At 30.1% G+C, this 24,827-nt stretch overlaps 1 protein-coding gene across 3 annotated transcripts in view; it reads right to left on the bottom strand.

Annotated features, from left to right (window-relative positions):
• Scp2 (Sarcoplasmic calcium-binding protein 2) overlaps window positions 1-24,827 on the bottom strand; it is a 198,846-nt gene that overhangs the window by 84,184 nt on the left and 89,835 nt on the right. For 2 of the 3 annotated variants that reach the window (XM_076396242.1, XM_076396231.1), the window contains exon 2: window positions 7,507-7,551. The exons of the other annotated variant lie outside the window; for it this stretch is intronic. The gene's annotated coding sequence lies outside the window, so the exon portion shown is untranslated. The remainder of the gene's footprint in view (window positions 1-7,506; window positions 7,552-24,827) is intronic. 3 annotated transcript variants of the gene reach the window in all.

Genomic DNA, 24,827 nt, shown 5'->3' with positions numbered 1-24,827 from the left:
GAGAATCCAATATCAGCCACAAGAAATCCCCAACTTCTTGTTCTCTATCTTAACAAAGTCGAATTGTGGTTGAAAACGTGGCGCATCAAAGCAAACGAGACAAAATCTACCCATGTGACATTCACCCTTTGTAGAAGAACTTGTCCCTTAGTAAGACTGAATAATCATGAACGCAAACAGACAACGTTAAATATCTGGGAATGCATTTATTTTGATCAACGTTTGACATAGAAAAAACATATGGTGACAAACCCCAAACAGCTTGGGATTCAATTAAACCAAATATATTGGCTGATAGGCGTAAATCTAAATTATCATTAGATAACATTCTAGGATAACATGACTATTTCGAATCAAATACCATACATAATATTAAATTACTAATTAATTAAAGTTCAGTTTCTGAAATTTTGATGAAAACTGTTTATAAATATACTCAGTATAAATAGACACGACTAATAGAATAAGAAAATGTTATCGAAAAAGTAGAGTTGTCTATGATTATGAGTGATTATGAGTAAAGGCAACAGGACAGTCCACCTACGGTTGTGATAGTGGGTTCGAATCCTGTTGGGCATGGTCGTAAATTTATGTTTGTGATTGTTTAGTGTGTAGTCTTTAGTTTAGTAGTTAGTAGTGTGACTGTCTAGACAAGAGTGCAAAATTCTATAAGGTAAACGATCCCAGTCACGCCAGTAACCAGGCAGGATAAGACTGAATGTCTTCTGGAATGATTTCTAAGTGGGTCACTCGCCAGTTGGTAGGCTTAATGCTGAAACTGTAGATCCAGTCCAAATAAACCCCTAGTTGATAAAATATAGAAAAAAGTAAAACTATTACCTCTTAAAATATTCTCCCTAACTTTTACTTTATGCTTCTTTTATCGTCCAATCAAGCATCTCTTAAATTCGATTCAATTTCGAGACGTCTTCGGCTTCATTCGCCTTTATAAAGCGTCCAACGATGAATACCTTAGACGATTTCCCATTGTTCGCCTTCGGGGAGACATTCGGCGATAGAAGTTCCAGAGCGAGAGTGAACGGTGTCGATAAAACGAACCTTCGGAACTACGCCTGAATCCATAATGGTGGGATACGGGCGCGGGAGCTGCATTCCGATGCACGAATTAGTATACGGGACCGGATTTATGGCGATTCCTCATATTATTGGCTGCTAATGGTCGTGGTAAATTAAATGGAGCCCGACGAGATTATTGGGTGTCTGAGGGTTGTTCCTGATTTAAATTACGGTCGGTTCTTAATAGTAGGTCTTACGAATCTACAATCGATACATTAAATAGTTCGAATAAGACGTGGTATAATGTTTTATTGAAGTATTGTTGTCTTTTATATTTCGGGATAATGTAAATTTGTTTGTAATGTTGGCACAAGAACAGTACGAAAGAATGAAATGGGAAAAATTCATCATAATGCAGACTGAAAAACATTTTTAATTTCATATCAACAACAATCAAGTTAGACAAAAAGCAAAGCATATCAGACTAAAAATAAACATAATTTAAAATCCAAGAAATTGATTGCATGGAAATATCAAACCGACAAGTAACCCAACGATGGCGAAAACAAAGTTCTGTGATTAATTACCAATGGTGATCCCTACGTAACCGTCGAAGGACTATATGATGATCTCGAAATCAAATAGATTTATGGTATTTTCCAAGATTTCGTCGGTTGGTCACTGGCCAGTAGGCACAATCCAGATACACCATAGTTGGTGATTAAAAATAAAAGTGAATAAAATGATTATGCTCAAATTTCCCTGTAGTGTCATATTAGATCAAATAATTATAAGACTCTTAGGTTTAATATTCTCTTTAGTAATAATTCACATTTAATTAAGTCTTTGGACATTCTGTAACTTTGAACTGGTTTCATAAATTATTATTCAACTGAATAAAATGTAACATTTATACTATTTTATAATCTCAAATAGTATTAATACATTTTTATCCAAGCTATTGTTGCATCTATAATATATATTTTGGAGTGAATTCGACTGAGTGAAGAGATATGCCAAAAGTGTTTCAATACAATGTGTGTTGATCTCAGATGAATTAAATGTAAAAGACAAACTATTTTCAAAATGTTTTCTTCAAATAAATTTTAACAGCGTAATATTTTCGTGTTCGTGACATATTTTAGGTCATTATTAACTTTTTAGGGCTGAATTTAGAAATGATGTTAGGGATTATTTAATATACCTGGGAAGTAATTAGAGCAATATTTATGAATTACACTAATTATTATTGCTGCGTCAAAAGGTGTGTTTCTTGTGGAAAACTAACCATGGAACACGAATTTTTTCTTTGAATTGTATTATTCTAATATTTGGTGTAAGTAATGAATGTTTGGTTATAATATATGTGTTTAATAAAGATTCTAATGTCAAATTATATTTACTTTCAATAATATATTTCCGTATAATAATAATATAATTATTTTTCCGAAGACTGCGTCAGCAAGTTTGTTTTAAGTAATATTATGTTTAAAATATACAGAAATAAAGAACATGGGCACCAACTGAATAAGTTACAAGTATCATTACAAGTAGTTATAAGTTGCAAGGCACCACATAAATTCCAAAGAAGAATCTTAAAATATTTATATTAAAAACCTTTCAATTTTGTTTTCATTCTTTAATGAAGTAAACCATATTCTGTTATTACTTAATAATTAACAGATGGTAGTCGAAAGGAGATGGGCAGGAGGTCTAAATTAAAAAAAAAATTGATTGCGATACATGAGGCCGAGCCATGATGAAGAAATGGTGTCTCGTTTTTTGATCAATAATTGTTTGAATTTAATGATATTTTGTCGTAATTTAACATATTTATTATCTCACCAAGTACCCAGCATTACCAGCTACTCAGCGTGAATATTCCCTATCTGTATTCCTATTTTGCTGGTTTATCTATCTTGACATATTAACATTTAAGTTTAGTTTATCGTAGTATATCCACTTTTCTTCACTAGTAATGTGAAATTCTCAAAACGAAGAAATTCAGGTAGCATACAATTTTTGTTCTTTTGGATCATTCAAATAGTATCTCCAAAAGTTTGTTTTATAAACCTCCGATGATTTTGCAAGCTCTTTTTGTATACAGCCACTTACACTTTCATTTGTTCTCCGTCTTTTACGTCAAAATTTCCATCTTTGAAGTATAAAAAAATCTTTAAGAGGTCATCGTGCAGTGTTGCATTGGTGGGTAAGTATATTAGCGATAAGCATTGAGTGGAAGCACTTTGTTTTGGTAACGTTGGATTACTAGTAGGTTTGATGCATTAGTGCAACCCCATATCTGCACCCCATAAGTCCAAAATTGGCTTTATAATTAGTTGAAAGATTAATATTTTTAGGTCTTAGCTCAAATTGGGACTATCTTCCGAATAGCCAGTCTGACCTACTCTGCTTTTTGTCTAACGTAAACAAATATTCTTCAGGAACAAAAGTTGAGATCTTTACTAAATAAATATGTTATTTTAAAAATGAGAATACAATTCTATATAGAAAAAGAGAGAACAAAAATAACACAATGTTTCTATATTGAATGAATCGTAAATTTTATTTTGCAATAATCTACCACTTAAAATAAATTTCTATTTTATGGCTTTTAATAGTCAACAGTACCATACAAGATACCAATTATATATTTTAATAAGTCCTTTTCGTTTTATTGTCTTAATTATAAGGATAAGATCTGGCTCTCGGTGTCGGTGCGATATTTCTAAACCAGTCGCGCTAATTCGAATTTAATAAGCGAGGTTAGGAAAGCAACAACAACGGCATCCATTTAGCCATTCGTCGCGTTTACGACTCGACAAAAGGATACGACACAATCGACCTTTTGTTCCAGAGCCGGGGCCACTTTCGGATTACAGAGCAGCGGATTTCCCGACCGCATCTGTAATTTTACGTCGAAAAAACAATGGATTAGTCGTAGTTGTTGATTTTATGCTTTTATTAGTCGGTATTAATGTATACGTTGAATACAACACGTATCAAAAATTTTTATGTTTCTATAGGTTTTCAAGAAGTTGAAAATTATAAATCTCAGACATAGTTTAAATTGTCCTTTGATACCAGGTTTTGAAACTAAAACAAACATGTTTTAGTAAAATACATTTAAATAACAAAACATTGCAATATATTAGAATTTCTGCTATTCCTAGTGCGTGAGAGGGGGAGAGGGAGGGAGGGTCAGAGTTAGAGAGTAGAGAGAGAGAAAGAGAGAGAACATGACATTTTCTAATATTACCCGTTTATATTGGAAATTTTTTGCTTCATGGGATATAGAAATTCTGAAGCCATTAATAGCAACAAGAGATTGAATACTAGATATCAACGAATAGGAACATGAATTAATAGTAAACGCAACAAAATATACTTATATATTTCCAAATTTAGGTTCATAGTTTTCGAATATATTTATTATAGTACTAAATTACCTCAGTCTTTTGGGATCTTGACGCATATTTTTCACAAACAGATCCACTTATTATTAAGTTTGTTATCTGGTTGAAATTCACTTTCTACGCATTGAATTTGCGCATATGTACATCACGTAACCCACCACCTTGCTTCTCACTGCGTGTAACTGACAGAAAAATCAATGATTTGAGAAGGTTGGAGGTCACATAACCTGCTTTTAGATAAGTTGCTAATTTGAGATTCGCTGAATTTTGATTCTAATATATTTTTGAACATATATTTAGAACTTGTCTATTGCAATAATATCGCGTAGTTACGGGTTTTAGATATTAGGGTTTACTGTATTTTATTAATACCAATTGCCTATTCAGCAATTCCTAAAGAAAATTATTAAAATATTAAGTTGGTTCTGCAGATAAATTGGCGATTATTGATGACTGAAAAATGGTTTTCACTTCGTCAGCAATGTGGAAGATAAAACGGCCTTGCTTTATTTATGTACATGATAGTAGAGCTGTGTAAATTCACCGAACATAAGATGTGGGTTCTGACAGAATCGCTAATTGTTAGTAACTCTAATGTAATTAATGAGTAATCGTTAAGTAGACAAAAAATATTACTTCCAACACTACAAATCACCACAAAGTACGATGAAACAGTTCGTTAAAGCGTAGGGCCAGGAAGGAATTCAGGATTGTAATCCCTTAAGATAATTTAAAAGATTTTCAAGTTAAAAGTTGCAATGATGATCCTCAAATTCAATAAACTGACAAAAGATACAAACTTTATAGTCAAAAGCTATAGACAGCTGTCAAATTTATACAAGCATCTTTTGAGGGTTAAGGCTAACGAAAAAACATATGGATTTAATTCTAGTAGCGCCATCTATGTGTCAGCCTGAAGACTTTTCAATTGACCTGTTATCATATACTATTTATTTATTACACATATGAAAATGGAAACTGGTATTAAATCTTTCTAGAACTTTTTTCCAAGAAAAATTAGCTTTGGGGTAGGAAATTTTTAAATAATAAGAATGTTAGAAATGATTATTAAGGGAATAATCCACAAGTAAGCTATTTTATCTGGATATTTTTACAAATGGTCTGTATAGAATGTGATCATCCCCTGCATATTTATTTTCAAAAGGTTTTTTTAAACTCTTCTTTATGTACTCGGTAGGTAAAACTCTTTTCTCTGTCTCGGGAGGAAACCTGTAGCCAAATAATGTTTTTAAATTGCCTGATTATTTATATAAGCATATTCCTATGTATCTCAACTATCGAAAGTTGAAGCAATGAGGCATGACAAAATACAGAGAAATAAAAATAAAAATTCTAATGGTCTTGGCAGGACTTCTACTTAGCTCGAGGCGAAATGATGGATGGCAAACTTTACGACCTCATGACCGTCTTGAATTTTAACATTTTAAAATTGCCAGGGTTCCTGCTTTATTTTTTGCCCCACTTGAGGACAGTGTTGTTTTATTCGTGGTTTTATGTCATTAACTTTATGAATTATGTATTAAGTAGAGTGTTTGTGCTCTGTTATGGGGACATGATAATTTTCGACTTATTGTTTGGTTTGTTTTGTTGGTTCCCGGCTATGTTTATTAATTATTTGTCCTGAACAATTACGTCAGATTAAATTTATAAACAACATAAATGCTTTCATCACATAATTAAGAACAATATTTTGAAGGGGTGGTTATTAAATTAAATATTATTATTTTGATAATATTGACAATTTGACTAGTGAAGGTGGAATTGTTTGATTTGTTGAAATGTTGATTGTTTGATGAGTACTTAGCAAATACTTGCCAACCTCACCTGGTTGACAACTCCGATTGCAATATGTGCCTATGTAGTGGAAAATTGCGAAAATTATTATGATCTTCCATCACTGCTACTAATCATATCCAAATTGTTTGCGAAGTTAAAACTTACAACGCCTCAATGTAGTTGTTGATGAAAAACAACCAATTCTGGCACACTAAATTGGGTTTACAAATGGAAATTCGAAAAGTATATTGTACAATGAATCCGCTTGAGAAAACTTTGACGTTTTCGTCGGTAGCAACCTCTTTTGGGCGTTCATTGCGTTTACCGTCTTCGGTGCTCATTTCACCACGTCTAAACTTAGCATACCAATCCTTGATGGTTGATTTTCCTGAGGCAGTGTCCGGAAACTCGGCATCAAGCCAAGTTTTTGCTTCAACTCTATTTTTTCTCTTCAAAAAGAAATATTTTGTCAACACGCGAAATTCCTTTTTATCAATTTTTTTCACAGTAACAAAAGTTGCTTCACTCAAAATGCTATAATTCATAAACTAATGAACTGACAAAAACATATGGATTTAATTCTGGTAGCGCTATCTATGTGTCAGGCCGGGGACTTTTCATTTGACCTGTTATATACCCTTGTTTGAGTGTATTTTTATTAGTTGATTTTAAGCGTATGAGTGTATATTATAAAACTAATAGCAGGTTTTTTTATTTACTTTAAAAAAGTTATTTCTTTTGATTACGCTTAATATTTTATTTTTCAAGTGAAGAAAAATACATATGTGTATAAAATTGTCGTAAAGCTGACCACTATTTACGACCTTTTACTGTTTTACTCAAGCACTAACATTTTTATTGCCTTTAGCAGACAACAGGGTTCTAGAACATAAGGGTTATAAAAGAGATCAACGATAATTTAGTTGTTCGTATCCAGAATGAAATATTCATACTAATATGCGAGATCGTCATACAAAACACTATGTTGGAGTCGATATATTTCCATTTAACAATAACGACGAAAACGTGTAATAAATATATATTACTTAGTTGACGACATTAGGGGAAAATAATTAATTCAACCGTATTTTTATGCCAATAAAATGTATCCCGTAGTTTTGTTTTACGGCATTTATCATAGTTTAGGGTATACATGACATTTAAAGAATATACTGTTATATATCCGTTGTATAATAATAAAATAGATTCGTATATATATTAGTTGTTTATTATCAAATATTATTATAATATTAATTAAACGAATTGTTAAACATACCTTAGTTCGAACTTGTTGAAAAGCTTTAAAGAATATCGGGATCTCCTGAAACAAAAAAAATCAATAAAATTAGTTGTCATCATGAATTATAATTGTGGAAAGGTTTGATTTTTTTTTAATCTAGTGATAGTGAGATCTGTTAAGAGCTGTAGCCATTTTAATTTTAAATATTAAATATTATGCGTCTGTATGTATTTTAATCATTTAAAAAGCACTTATTGAAAAAAATCGGTACGATATATATATATATATATATATATATATATATATATATATATATATTTGTTACTTGTGCAGTAGGGTACTAGGTGGTAGGTGTAAAAATTAATTATTCTAAATTTAAAAAATCATTAAATAAAATATTTCCATAACTTTTTCAACTTTTTCCTATTTTTTCTGGCAACATGATGATGTTGGTTTGGTTTGGTTCTACAGTTCTAATCAGTTATTCAGGAATAAAAAGTCTAAGTCTTTTTACATAAAAAAGATCAGACAAACAATCATGTCTTATCCAATTTTTTTTTAATAATCTCTTAAAACTTCAACAATCTGCTCGTGGGCAATAAGTATAATCTCTCCTGACATGTAGAAGATCGTATAACTTATAATCTAATTCTTATTCTAAAGTCTACCCTAACTTATTCTAGAGATTGTTAGATTATTAAACGTGTCTATTAATCAGTTCGTATGGTAGTTTGCGTTTAAGCCTCATAACCAGATTGCAACACATTTTGTGAATATTACAGCAAGGCCCAATTATCAACTAAACAAAAAAAAATTTACTCAGCAACACAATATGTGTACTGTAATAAATATGTCCAATATTTTATAGTATCAAGAAAATTATTTAATCAATTTCTAAAGAATCAAGAAAGAAAGCATCACAATTATATAATTTATTTATAGGGCTTATCTGGACTGGACCTATATTACAGTTAAACGTGGGCTCCGAACCACAATCTTTGGCACTAAGCCTACCGATTGGCGAGTGGCCAACTTTAGAGATCATCCCTGAAGACATCCGGTCTTTCCCAGCTTGGTTACTGGCGCGACTGGGACCATTTTCCTTGTCGGATTTTACACTCTTGCCCAAGGACAATTACAAATGTTAAACAATCACGAACATAAATTTACGACCATGCCCCAGCAGGATTCGAACCCGCCACTATCGCAACAGCAGGAGGACCGTCCTGTCGCCTTTAATTCTGCACCAACCAAGCGGACAAATATATAATTACTGTGCTGTTAAAAAATATAAAATCAAACGCCTTAATTGTAAATTTATAACATATCTTTGAAAACTGCTTCCTTGCCTATCAAATATGTTTGTGTTTATATCATATATATATTTTCTAATTCATTTTTATTGCGTTTTTAAGGGAATACATACGGAACTAAATCAAAGCTATATTTTTATAACAGCTTATTTTTATAGCAATATTCCGTTATATTCTTCACTATTATTCACACACTATTGTCGTATACTCTCCTATCATAAATCTATTATGACTATAACAGGCCAGTATAGCGAACGAATAGTGGTGTGGATAACGGCTCGATAAAAACTTCTTTTCACTGTCCAAATCGAAGCAATATACAGCACGAACGTGGCGTGGGGGATCCTGGGGGAACGACAGGGGAGTTGAACTGTCTGCCGGTAACAACCCTCTAATATTCGGCACGCAAAAAGAGAAATAAAAACGGAAACTGTCGAGTTAGAATTGGCTGGAAGTTCTTGGATTGTCGCGTACTTACTAAATGGCCTTTTTTTAAACTGAGCTTAAATCAGGGCTTCCTGGGCATGGCGACCGAGTTGTCGTTCAATCCTGCCACGTTATGTAGCTGGAATCAGTTATGCAAATTTTAATTGAACTTTATTATAGTTCTAGATGGTAGTTTTGATTGTCGTTTTCATATACTGGCGGGTGTTGAATTTTAAATGAAGATTTAAGAGCTAGTTCGGTCTCCGACTAAGTAGAATCGGGATTTTAATGAATTTAATATTATAGTAATTATATCGCATGCAAATCATCTTCATCTGATAATAAATTCCTTAATAATTCAGCAGTTAATTAGGTAATAACTAACAAAGCTTATCAAGTCGCTGATTTGCTTTTAGAATGTTTCTCTAGTAGATGAATAATATTTGATCAATACCCTTTCATTTATTTTTATTGGTGACTTAATAGAATGATATATAATTATTAAAAGTCTTGTTCAATTAAAATAGCTTCAAAATACTTTTAGTTAATATTCATTGATTGAAAATTTATGATGAAAATCGATGGAGTGTTTAAGGATTATCTATTCAGCTGATGTTGATATTCATAGAATCTTGTGACGGAAGAAGATTTAATATATTAGACGCAAAAACAAAATATAACAATGTTTATAAATTCTCACTGATACGTTTGAGTTGATAATTTAAAATAATTGTTTCTATAAAAGAAGAAACCTAAACATATTGTAAAATCATTTGTGAATGCTGCAGAGCGATGAAATTAAGCAATGCAAAATAATTCTATCAATTTGGATTGACTATAAATTTATCTCACTACTAAATAATCAGCAATTAATTGATATTGTACACTATAAACAAGTTAAATGATTCGAAATATATATTGTAATAATAATAATAATAATAATAATGGCACAAAAATTAGATTCAGTTTTTTTGAGAAATAGGACAAATTATAAGCATCACAATTATATTATTAACTCTCAGATATAACGTTTTGAAATTTTAGTATGCTATTTCTATTGCCTTGGTTGTTACAACTTTAAACAATAGAGATACCATACCATCACTCTATATTAATTTGCAGACATGTTGGTAAAGCAAAAACTTGATATAATCATAAAATATTTATTGAATTTGTTAAAGTATAAAACACGCATATATTGACATATGATATCGGATATACTGCTAAATGCAGTTTGTGAAAATTTAGAACTCGTTTTAAACTGAGCGCGTTTGTTTCGTTATCATTATACCCTATTTAAAAGATTTAAAAGAAATAGAATGCTGTGTGATGATACTCATCGACCGTGTTGTCCAATATCTACAAAATTCTTCAAAACATAAGTGATAGCAATTAGTGATTACAAATGGGCAACGTAAACCAAAATTCTAAGTTAAAGCAGCAACATGGCCATGCATGTGCTGATATTATACAATTTGATGACGTGCATATTTTTGAAACTCAGATTAAAGTATTTCAAATTGAAATTACTATAAACACAACATACAAGTACATTTATTATTTTTAACTTAAATTTAACTTTTGTTTTAAACATAAACAAGTATTTATTGTAAGAGTTTGAGAATACCACGGTTTATAATGTCGCTCAAACGTGCAGAAATGTTTTTAACGATTTCAACATTAAGATTTTGATACCAAAGAGAAACTTTCAGATCGGGAAAAAAGTGTCTCAGTTCTTGCATCGGTATATTATTAATAACAAAAATACTATATAATATAAGAACCAAGGGAAATCAAGGCCATAAAAGCGACAGTTACATGTTATGGCATCAAACTAACTCTATAGTTTATTCAAAGTTTATTTGTTTATTTATTGCCGCATCAACTCAAGTTTTGGCTCAGTTTTGCTTTGACATACAACAAAATTCCAATGTAAATAAAATAATTGAACAAAAATGACATGAAATATAATTTATTTTAAAATTATAGTATATCTAAAAACTACAGTTAATTATATAGCCACAATAGTTTATAGGTTAGAGTTATAACCTCTTATCACTATTGGCTTTCAAGAATTGTGCATACACTTGACAACTGGATGACTTTGACAGGCTCATTCGTTTACGTGTTCAAACTAATTGTGTCTCTTTTTAACTAGAATAAAATGAAAAGGAAAATGTTGTATTATTCTATAACGAATTTACAAATTTCGGCAGGCAATAAATTAAACATCTTGATGACGCCAGGGGTGTGCAACTACAATGCTAAGTGGTGGGGCAAAATCTTGTTTAGTCCAATCATTGGTGGCGCTGACAACGTGAATTTGATTGGTTAGTTTAAAAATATTATATAGAATCCTGTAAGGAAAATAATTTGCTTTGATTGGTCAACCATTTCACGTGACTATTTTATGACGTCACATTTGCTGGCCAATAATATTTGAATGAAAATCGAATTTAATTTAAAAAACTAATTTATTAAAATAAAATCCTATACAAATATACATAAATGTAAATAATATAAATAATAATAAAAAACAACAGAAATATACATAATTGCAAAAAGCAAAAATAAATAAACTACAAAAATGTAAATAAAAAAAATTAAAAGCCCCATACTCCAGACAAAATAATTAAAATACTCTTCTATAACGCCTGCTCCCTTTTTCGTATTTGTTTAGTGCCATCAATTTTATAGGATCTATTAGAGTTCTATCTTGTATTTGTGCTATACTGAAGGTAAACTTTAAGTCCTTCCCTGTTAATATTGAATTAACTTGTTTAACCCAAAAATACAATGAACATTTGACAATAAGATTTAAAATGTGGTCTTCAAAATCGCTATGGACTGGGCAGTTGAAACGTTTAAAATTTATGTGTTTTTTTAAGACATCTCTCAGAATAACAGATATGCTATTTTTATGACAAAATCTAGGTATTAAATAAAAGAGATAGCTTAAAGATCTACAAACAGTATAGTAAAACAGTCTTGATGGAGTTGTTAATTTGGGTCTACGCGGCTGCATCGCTTCTATAAAATCAGTATCGAGTTTTTGATCTGTGGAACTACTTAATGTAGAATGTAGACAGATATTGCACGTTGTCTTTTTTCTCAGAAGTTTTATCAAATAGCCTGAAATATAGACTAACGTGCAACGCTCCACTCTTGTTTTCCTCAGAGCAAAGTTCTCTGGAACTGAAAATATAGACTCAACTGGTGATTCTACAACCTCTGGTGATGCTACATCTCCAGTTAAAAAATAATGTAAGTTATCTAAAGCGCCTACATGTTCATCTTCTTCACAATTTGCTCCGGGCGAATGATGTGAAAAAAATGAAATGATGAGCCCTTTTAGAAATTTCTCGAACATACTAGGGGAAGGATGCTGTTTCTACCTCTATGACCTCTAATAGATCCAACAAAAATCTTTAAGCAATCTTGGTTAAGATTTGTTAAACAAATGTAGTTATTTGTAAATTTAGACAAAATAGATTTCTTTAAGTTAATAAATCCCCTAAAAGTAGCAATTCAATTTTTAATTGATGGCACCATAACAAATATTTTCTTAACAAGGCAATCAAATTTAAATATATAATTCCTCTACTATAAAATGATTGAACACTGATTGTTCTAAAAAGTTAAAGTATTGCAAATATTTTAGGGATATTTTACAATTAAAAGTAGTATTTATTACTACTAATTATCCAGTTATATTAATTATTACCTTCTTGTAAGACTTCTTTATGTAGAGACATCACATTGACAACATACGCACAACTTGGTAGATTAATTGAATTTTATTACTACTAACATCTTCATAAGTTTTTGAGTTTCTGTAAACAAACAATATATAAACAGACATGTAGTAGATAGATAATTTTATATGTACCTGATAAAACCAATGATGGATATGCATTTACCCAAATACCTGTTCGTGAAGGAAGGATAATTCTAAATTTTTCACTAATATGTCCATAACAAACACCATGACGTTGATATATTTGCATTGTGGTTTATCCAGGTAACTTACTATTATTTACTTGATCAACCCATTTTTGGAAAGTATCGAGATCATTCTTTGGGAAACGATGTCTAATTTCCGTAGTAGAATTTTACCCCGGTACACTACATCTTTTACTACACTGACGTATTGTCATCAATTTTTATATTATTACCCCATAATAATTAATGTAAAACAGAAAATATGCACAACGCAAAACGAAAATTTCGTGATCTAAACAAAAACCATAACCTACAAACAACAAACATAAAAATGGACGCCTATAGAAAATGCTGATTTCACACAATTTGATCGACCAATCACATTTCATGTTAGTGGCGGCACCTGCAATTTAAACTGCCAATCACAATTTGCGATCGCAGCGCTACAGTTGATTGAACTAAACAAAACATTTCCCCAAGGTCGCCTATACCGTGAAATTTCTATTTTTTCTATGGATGACGCCTATACAAATAAACTTTGAATAGACTATATAGATTTAATGCTGTTAGAAATTGAATTATCTGAAATTACGACTGCAGAGAATTATAATAAACTATAATTTAATGCAACACACTTTATGGCATTCAACTTTTCCTTTTATTCCAAATTATGCAAATTTGTGCTAATAATTTAATATCATCTAAAGGTATAATTAGAATGGATAAAAAATAATGGCATTTTGCAACATTGTATTTGTACAAAAATATAGGTTAAGAATGAATATGTATCACAGAAATCTTAAACAAAATTTGTTTATACTTTTATAATAACACATAATATTTTTATTATAATAACAAAACTACATATTTTAAGTAACAAAAATTAATTCATTTATTAACGAGATACTGTTCTTGTAACTTTCCCGTTATTAAGAATTTACTTTTGACCTGTCTAAGATATTTCATAGATATCTTTTATCTATTTAATAGTATATATATATATTTGGACGAGAAACTATAAACAAATTGTTCAGAAACTTTGAACTTTCCTACCATAAACTACTTAATGTTGTGAACTTAAAAATGGGAATAGTTCTGCGAAGTTCTGTTCGGTATGGCAAAGAACCATTAACATAAAATAGTTTATCTGAAAATAAAAACAAACTTAATACATTCTTCGCTGCAAAGCAATAACTCTCCAAGGAGGTGTTTCTTTTTAAAAACTTTCCCCAACTTAACCTCGTTTTTTGTTTAGACAGCCTAAATTGTTTTCACAGTTTTATTCAAAATATATGGCTTGTTTTGTAATCATTATATATTGTTTGCGCTATAAGATAACATTAGTATTATTTGTGCCAACATTTTTTCACAAATTGCTTTATAACTTTTTTCTTGATTCAGGTTGTATGGCTTCTGCCCACTGAAAAGAATGTTCTTGAAAAAAGTTCTAATTAGAGAATAGATCATGAAATTAAATGAGACAGATATTTAAAGTCAAATTTTTGATGAAGAAGTGATGGAGCAATGCTGTTTGAGAAGGCATGTTATTATGGCAGACTGTTAAGACTGAATGAGGTAACGACTGAAATATTTTAAAGCAGACTTTAGTTAGGGCTCAGATAGGGAATTGATCTATGTTATAAAAGATAAACATCGCCTTTATTTTCAACAAAATAAACTATTTTTTAACGAAAACTAAGATAATAAATTAAAAAATGTTTTGTGTTATAAATTCTTTCACATTTTATAACTGGCGCAGTTAGTAGCGCTCCGTGGGTATCATGAGACTATTCTTAAATTGAATTAGCAATTGTTCCGCAGTTACTCGAAGCATTTCTTGGTGTAATTAAAGGGAGTTTGGGTTATAGTGTTGAGCTGAAGCTGTGATATCACCATATATGGATTGAATGTACTCAAACATTCTTAGTCATAAACTATATCCACTAGGAAACATTGAAGTTTTCAAAAATTCCCCTAGATCATGGATTCTCGGTACAAACATAACAATTTAGGGTATAGGGTCATTAAAGGTGGATTATAGTAGTTCAGTTTCTCATCTGTAGACTGTTGGTATTTGAGGAGTTAGAAAAAATTTGGGTGACCAGTAGAAACAGTGCCATTTCGAAGATTATTAAAATAAATTGGCGGATGACTTTATATATATATATATATATATATATATATATATATATAGTCTATTTAAAACAGTAGTGTGCACGTCATTAATAAGTGTATGTCGATAGTTGTAAATTCGTGTTATAGTCAGACAATATTTTCCTTCTCATTTTATTCTATTTAAAAAATATTATAATTACCGGTTATAAACCGGCCATCGTTTTTTAGCGCTTTATCTTAATAAATTTCAAATGGCCGGGGTTTTTTTTGAAAACATTTTTTTCGCGTTTCAGCTGTATTGAATATTAGTACGGGCACGGTCACTAAAATGTCTCAAAAATTAACAAACAATATAATCTTAAATTCATCAAACAGAAACCGTCTTTATGCGAAATAGGTTACAGAATAAAGATCAGTTTGATGTTAGCTTCAATCGAAACATAATTTAATACAATTATTTTTGAGAAAATTGTTAGCCTGGAAGGTATCCACAAAAAGGCAAAATACATGCAACTATTTGAGGGATGTAGAATCCTTCATACACTGTTGGGTAAAGATAACCTATGAAGGAGTTTAATGAAACTTTTAATGTTTTATGCAATTTACTTTTTTAAATCAGATCAGTAGATCAGATTGCTGAACGTTATGGCCACAGAGTAATACGTCTTCCTCTCTATCAGTGCATATTTAATCCAACTGAGTATTGCAAATAATTATTACAAAAGACAATGAGGTTGAGGAGGATATTCAAACCAGAACTGTCTGGATTTGTAGAAAAAGGTATTGTCGAAAATAACCCTTTTGGTTTGGATGATTTTGATCAGAAATATTGACAAACAGTAGAAATGTGAACATGTTTTTTTATAGATTGGAAATAAACAGCTTATTGGCAGATTGGGAATTCACTTGATTAATGCTTCCAAAGGTGATTGAATAAATCTTTATGAATGTTAGTTTATGATTCAATGCTGACAATTAGCAAGACAGGGTGATGAAAGGGGAAACAAACAAAAGTCAGTATATAATTAATATATACTTTAACAGTAAGAAATTGTATTATAGGGTGTGAAAGCTTTATAAGCATGTGTGTTATTGCTCAGAATACACATGAACGCTTGGTTAAAATGTATGAGGAGATAAATAATACTAATTGTTTTGTAAACGTAGAGGAGAAATATAGTAATATCAAAATGACTTTACAAGGAAACATTGCATCGAAGGAAAAAAGAACTGAACGTAAAAGAAAAATATGCTTTTTAAAGAAAGTAAAATACATTACTCAGTTATACAATTGTTAATTAGGTGGATTAGGCCTTCGGGGGATACCGCTACATAAAAAACGCGCCTAGAACTCTATCTATACTAGTTTGAGAAAGATTTAAATGTAAATATAAAAAAATAACTAACCTATAAGTTATTGTCGCTGTATACTTAATTATAGTTTGACGTTTTTCGATAAAATATGAATTAGATGTATAACATTCTTGTTTAATTATTTTATTTAGATTAAAATTATTTATATGTCAAAGTCAAAGTGTACTAAAACTGATGGTTGCTGCGGCAACATTGCAGTGTTTTGACAGGTTACTTGGGTTCACTGCTGTTTTGAATTAACTATATAGGTGTTTCGATCACCATATTCTATCAGTTTCAATAAGTGAAGATTTCTTGATTTCTAGATTCATAATTAATAGCATAAAAAATTGTATTTCTTATATTTGTTTGCAATATAGTAGTACTATATAGCACACTTATTATTATGTTAAAGAAATGGCTGGTATTATGAAGATTTTATAACATTCACGTTTTAATTTCACCATTATTTCTCAATTGCTAAAAAACAGTATCCAATTTTCGGTAAGCTTACAGGTTTTTTATCTGAAAAAATACGCCATTATACAACCAATTTAAGTAGACTTTAATGTTAATCCGGATACCCCGAAATATAATACCCCTTGGCGGTTGTAACATTAAAAGTCTTGATGAAACCCCACGTAATACAACCTTCGATAAACACATTGTTCAGTGTTATTGTTACTGCTTCTGCTAATATTTGGCGGGGATTTAGCATGTCTGCTCTGTGGTAAAGCTCTAATTTAATTTGTATCTACTTTGTACTTTTAATATTGGTATGATCTTAATGATATAAGCAAAGATATACTTATTATTCATTATAATATTACAATATGTAAAGTTCAAATCAAGTCGCGAAATAATCTTTATAAGATATAAAAAAACAAGCTTCGAGAATATTTTTGTAAATTTGAAGCTTTATCCAAGAATATTGGTAAAAGTATTGTCCGCTGTTTTCAAAGAATTTTTTTGTTTTCTACATTGAAATAATTTTTTTTTATTTAAAAATATTTTTTTTTATTTAAAAAGCAGCATGCTGCTCATTGGTTAGAACAAATAGAAAATGTATTAAGCCACCGGACATTGTTCATTCCGGCTACTATTTGTTCTGTCCAATAAGCAGCATGCTGCTTTTTACTGAGAAGCCAAAAACAGTGTCTATTCGAGGATGCTCAATAAAAAATCTTAATGCTCTTAATGTTTGTGGAAATTAATATTCTATTTTAAAATGTCGTAAAAATGTTATCATTGACTAAACAACGTCCCAGGCTAAGTAATGGGAAATTCAAACTGTGTCAAATGCTTATCTCTAATCCGCACACCTTTTCTAAAAAGTTATCCAAAAAGTAAAGTCATTGTACTAAACTAAGTTGCTCGCTCCTTCATATTTCATCCCAAGTGGTGATATAGAGCAATATTTTAAGGAATTAAACTTGAATAGAATTTCATCCAATCATCGTGGAAAAAACTATGGACTAGTATAAATTTATGCTTACGAAAAACTGATTTCTTGCAATATTTTACGAAAAAAATACTGGTAAACATATGGTACCTCTTTAGATTGATCACTTGTACGTTATGAAACACATTAACCTAGCTTTTAATAGACTATAATATCCAAAATTCTCAAACTCACAAATAATAATTCAATAAATTCTAAACGGTGTTATAATTAAAATTCCTAGGAATATTTATTCCAAACCATGTTCTACTTGACTTTTATTCGTTACCTGACATGGTTAACCCATTTAAATATAATTAGTAACAACAATAATAATAAATACCGCTGAACAGTATGTTCATTGAGGGTCAAATTATATGTCGAGGAGGTTTTAATGTCCCAACCCTGAAAGGTATTATGGTTCAGGGTATCCTTATTAAGTCCGAAATCTACTTATATTGCTAACACAATGGAGTCCTTTTTGGGGATTAAAACCTCTGAAGTGAATGAGTTTTGCGCCTAAATATGCAAATTGGGCTGCGAAGAATATTTATTTTAAAAACGTAAATAATTTTATCCAGCATGTTTCTGTTTAATATTGTACATCAAATTGACAAAAACATAACATCAATTTATTGTAACACTTAACAATAGAAATGGTTTATTTTCCATATTTAACTCATCCTCTTCTAAAGAATCCCCCTTAGATACATTTACCCCAGTCTTTGAAAAATTGTTCAACCCCAATTTTTTAATGTTTCATCCGACTCATAGTTTTATTTTTCCAAGCATTTTTTTCTTAATTTAGGAAATATCAATTTATGATGGCGCTAAATAAGACAAATATAGTAATAGTAAAATGATACGAATTAAGTTTTTGCTGGAAAGGTACAAATCAATGCTAATGAAATTAAAATAATGATGGTACATGCCGGCTTGGTTGGCGCAGTGGTAAAGGCGACAGGACGGTCGTGATTTTATGTTTCTGATTGTTTAATATTTTTGATAGTCCTAGACAAGAGTGTAAAATCCGACAAGGAAAATGATCCCACGCCAGTAACCAGGCTGAGTAAGACCGGATATTTTCTGGAATGATTTCTAAAGTTGATCACTGGCCAGTCGGTAGGCTTAATACCTTAATGGGCCGTGGTTCGGAGCTCACGTTAAACTCTAGGTCCAGTCCAGATAAACCTCTAGTTGGTAAAAGAAAACTTTAAAATATATTTTAAAAAATGATGTTACGTCATCGTGAAAAATAAACGGAATTATGTTTAATAATATCTCCACAATATGAGAAAACAGCACCTTGATTTTAACCTTTGATTATTATTTTTGATAATCAGAACTTGAACGTTTTTTGATTTTGTTAACTTGGATGTCGTTCGTCTTTTATGTTGAGCGACGACTAGGACGTTAATAATCTTCTACATGTATTTTTATCATTTTAAATTTTTACAAAGACGAAAAAATCTGTTTGATATGAAATTAATGCGAAATTAACGATTTTGCTTAACGTTCACACTCATGTAAAAATTAAGAAATGTGCTTTTATTTTGGATAAATGCAATCCAATTTTCTTAACTACTGACTATTGTCTTCACATATTGTCGTTAAAGCAACAATATTTCTAAATATATTGCAAAATTATTGCCAAATATCACTTCAGTTTCTCTGAGCATTATCAATTAACATTTAAGTTAAGTTTAATTTTTTGTAGCCAATTGTAACACACACAAAATGTACTGAGTTACAACCTTTTTGATGGAAGTGATCAAGATTTAATTTCGAAAAGACTGAAACTAGATATACTTTAGCTTTTCCAATTTTCCGAAAACGCCTTGTAGGTTCTTACAAACACTCAGTTGTTTATTTTAACACGCTGGAAGCTTTCAAATCGCCTCGCCCGTGGGAAAGAGACGACGGAGCTCTCTAAATTTGATATATGTTTCCTATTTCTGCAAATAGATTCGATATTTTTATAGATAAATTGCTAACTAGGTTTCTTTTAAAGTTCGCACTGTTATTTTTGTTGAAATCTATGTTTTGCTTTAAAGAAGTCGTAAAAATATTATCATTGAATATATTGTCCGTCGCTGTTAACTTTGCCCATAATTTTTTTGTAATATTTAAATTCCAGGCCAGATAGCAAAAACACTATTCCAAGAGTCTAGACATTTTCGGGTATGTTTGTAAGAATGACAGTCTTATTATTATAAATTACTAACTAGGTTTCTTTTAAAGTTCGCACTGTTATTTTTGTTGAAATCTATGTTTTACTTTTAAGAAGTCGTAAAAATATTATCATTGAATATATTGTCCGTCGCTGTTAACTTTGCCCATAATTTTTTTGTAATATTTAAATTCCAGGCCAGATAGCAAAAACACTATTCCAAGAGTCTAGACATTTTCGGGTATGTTTGTAAGAATGACAGTCTTGTTGTTTTCATCCAAGCAACATATAATCAGAATGTTCAAAATTTTATTTATCAAGCGAGTGATCTAGCGCTTCTTATTTGAACGATAAATTGTAGTTTTTATTGATTTTCGCTTTCTTTTCCACAGTATATACTGGACCTCAGCTTGAATAATTTTAGAAGCTGATCATGACCCCTTAAAATTTGTTAAACTTCTTCGGGCATCTTACAGTGATCTTCTTCTTGACTAGGATCTTCTAGGTGCAAAATTATTTGCCAAATTCATTTGAAATCTGATACAGCGTTCGCCAAAGAGATGTCGTCTCTTCACTCCGTTTCCAACATAGCGGATGCAATTATGGGAAATGTTTTAAAATAGACATATCATTCAATATTGTAAGCAATTCGGTATATTGACGAAGACCATATGGTTCATTTACGGGGTATGGTCCGATTAGTTTCTCGAAAACGGATTGATATTGAGTCGTTTATATATCGGAACAAAAGGGCTGTTAAGTATTTTAACCCTAACATCTCTCTGGGTCTCCCTCGTCTCTCCAGGTAGTTTTCAGTCAGTCATTCATAGTATATCACTCTATAAAAAACATTTTTGGGACAATGGCCGTGCTGTTACTTGATGTAATTTGTTACCAATTTATAACTTTATACATATTCAAAGCTGATCTTGATTCGTCACCTATTTCGCATAAAAACGTTTTTTTTTTGATGAATTTAAGGTTATATTGTTTTTTTATTTTTTGGGATATTTTAGAGTTATTTTTGAAGAATTTTGCAGACGTTTAACAAATGGACAACTTTTGCAAGCTCATTCGGTTACATGTTCGAACTTGCCAAACAGCATTCTATCTCTTTTTAAATAGAATAAAATGAGAAGGAAATTATTACCTGACTGTAAAACCAAATTACATCTTTCGACAGGCGCATATTATAATAAAAATAAATAAATATAAAATATAACAATATAAAAAAATATATAAAAATAAATAAAATATAAAATAGTTCTAGTTCAAAAGACTTACAAACATAACCTTAAATACGGTACATTTAGAGCAGAGTAGATAACTAAATCATTGTAACAACTCAAAACCGTCGTAATATTATAGTAAAATTATGATTACATGATCTTGCAGCAAGAAAACCTTCACACATTTGTAGAATACATACATATCTACAATGAACTAATCATGTAATCATAATTTTACTATAATATTAGGACAGTTTGTGTTGTTACAATGATTTAGTTATCTACTCTGCTCTAAATGTACCGTATTTAAGGTTAATTCCTTAAAATATTGCTCTATATCACCACTTGGGATCAAATATGAAAGAGCGAGCAACTTAGTTTAGTACAATGACTTTACTTTTTGGATAACTTTTAGTGTGCGGATTAGAGATAAGCATTTGACACAGTTTGAATTTCTCATTACTTAGCCTGGGACGTTGTTTAGTCAATGATGACATTTTCACGACATTTCAAAATAGAATATTAATTTCCACAAACATCAAGAGCGAAAGTTTAGCTAGCAATTTGTCTATAAAACTTTATAAACAACTAACGTACTTTGCAGTAATAATAATAAAAAGAGCCATTAAGCCTGACCATTTGAAATCTTTCATCACGTTAAAATAAAGAACTAAGTGGATATAAAAGCTTTTCAATTTTGGAATATCTAGAGAAACTAAAGCATAGCTAATTAGAATAATTAAATAGTTCAATAGTTCTATCAATAAAGTTAAGTGAAATTATAACAATATATTTGTAATTCAATTTATGTGTATATAGTTGTTTCATTTTAAGATTCCATGCCTATATTTAAATATAATAAAAATAAACTCAACTTATTGCAATATTTTTATAGTTAAGGTAATCTTTTAAATACTTATATATTTTATTAACATTTATAATATTTAATTTAACATTTTATAACATTTTTAATATTCGTGTTCTATAAAAAACAGTAAAGTACTAAATTAATGAGGCTTGGTATTTAGATATGAATATTTTCATTTTTTATATTAATTAATTGAATTCGGAGAAGCAAAAAAGATGCCATGAATATGAATTTGAATTCGTTCTTATCAGTTACATGTGCTCTTATAGCAGATGTTTTAGACTTGGATGATATGGTTTTGTCTATATTTAGTATATTATTGGTCTTTTATTATTATAAAAGTCAGATTTATTTTATTAGTATGATTATACTAATTAAATGTAATACTTAATTTTCAAGGATAACCAATATATGATATTATAAATGCTTACTACCGTTTTGGTAGGTTCGTTTTAGTTAACAATAAAGTGTATATCATAGACCCCCAAATTGTGACAAACAATTATGAAAACAAGCAAAAACAAAGTTTTTTTTTACATTAAACATGTAACTAGACAATAGGAAATATAAACCCAAAATAAATATCAATCAACAATACAGAAGTAAACGCCTATTTAGAAGAATTATCCGGGAATTATTAGTTTGGTTCATGACAGTAGCAATATATTTAAAACAAATATCAAAATTACAAAGTTTGTATCAATATTTTTATTATCAAAAATGAATAATCATTTATTTTTTTATGTTATATTATCCTTGTCACCAAAAATGTATCTGCACTGCGTCTATTACTTAATATGACCTTCGAACTATAGTCCATGCCATCAAAAGCCTACCATCTGGCAAGTGACCGACTCAAAGGGTACTTCAAACATAATTTCAGAAGTTATTCAAATATTCTTATTAGTATTTCCACTGAGGCTTCATACTAATTTGTGCCAGTACACATTAGAATGTAAATAACTTTTTTTATTTCGGATTCTTATTATTCTTTTAGAGGATACTCGATTTAACTCAACAAAAAGTAAAGAAATTCGAAAAGAACGATTAAAATGGGAGAGGCTTCCTCTCTGAAAATTAAACAGAAATATAATTGGGACACTTCAGCAAAAGTAAATATCCACCTTCGCTAATAAAGTTATATCATGTTCTTCATAAGTTTTAGCAAAATAATATTATCCGACAGGGATTCTCGTTCTGAGGCCAAAACAAAATAAAACACAAAAATATAATCAAGTTACATTTTTTTATACATTAAGTGATCCTAAAAAAATTAATTGTTTCATTTAATTTTGGAGAATTCGTTAGAATATTTTTTAATATTTGTAGCAATTTTAGTTCATGTTTAAAATTAGTTGTTGCTTTTTATAAAATTTTACAAAAATTTTTTATTTGATATAATTATTTTTATTTTATTGGATAATTTTTACATATTTTCAGGTTAAAAATTCAGGTCAAAAATTAATTTAGTGTAATATTGGTCTAATAGTTTCTAATAGATCTAATAGTCGGAATTACTGTAATTGATGATAAAATTGTATTTTAAATATGACAATAAAATGGTGTTTAAAATATGGCTAGAATATGATACTCATTAGAAATTAGGATAACATTTTCCCGATAATCTTTCATACAAATTTTCAGAAATTTTCTATGAATTACGCTGAGACAAGTAAGCTATAATCACACGTTTGAAACCTTGTTAATTGAATTGCATGTACTGAATAAATGAGAACTACGTTAATTTACCGAAAAAAATAAGATCTTGTAGTAGATTTATTTCATCGTAACCATGACATTGACCCATTTCTAACCCCAAGTTCTGGATAACAGTTAAAATAATGCATAAAGATATATTACTGGACAGAAACTTGAAATGCGGATTGGTTATATCTGGTATATTGCCCATTGAAGTTATATCATACACAAGTTGTTTTGAGTATGCCAAAAACGCAATTCACCAAGGCTACTGAACATCATTCGGTTGCCAAAACTGGTGAAAGAATTGAAAACATGGGATGGACGTGAAAGACTTTACCATCTACACCGTACAGTTTATTTATCTTTTCTTTGATTTTAAACAACAAACAGCAGTACACCACATAAATTTAAAATGAATATTTAAGTCATAATGTGTCAGCGTTTATGTTAAATCGCTAGTAAAAACGATGCTTCAATAGTACGTAGATACTTAGTATAAAATTTTACTTCATTATATTTTTCTATTATGCATTTATATAATATAAATGTTTTTATAATGAGTTCCTGTTCAGACACCCAGAAACTCCAATACCAGAGTTGTCAAGCAATATATGAGCTGTAAAATACACCACCTATATATTACAAAAATCTGAAAAGGGAATGTACACATTTTTATCTTATAATATTAATAATTGTAATGAAAGTGGGTTGTTTCAGAGTTGCACTGACCATCATCATCAAACTTTTACTTCGAAAGCACACTTTTACTGAGAGGAGCAAACATATAACAATATATTTT

The sequence above is a fragment of the Rhynchophorus ferrugineus genome, unplaced genomic scaffold (genome assembly GCF_030347505.1).
Source record: "Rhynchophorus ferrugineus isolate W39M unplaced genomic scaffold, kcgeb_rfMv2 rfM1, whole genome shotgun sequence".
In the NCBI taxonomy this organism is placed as follows: domain Eukaryota; kingdom Metazoa; phylum Arthropoda; class Insecta; order Coleoptera; family Curculionidae; genus Rhynchophorus; species Rhynchophorus ferrugineus.
This window is presented reverse-complemented; position numbering and strand designations above follow the sequence as displayed.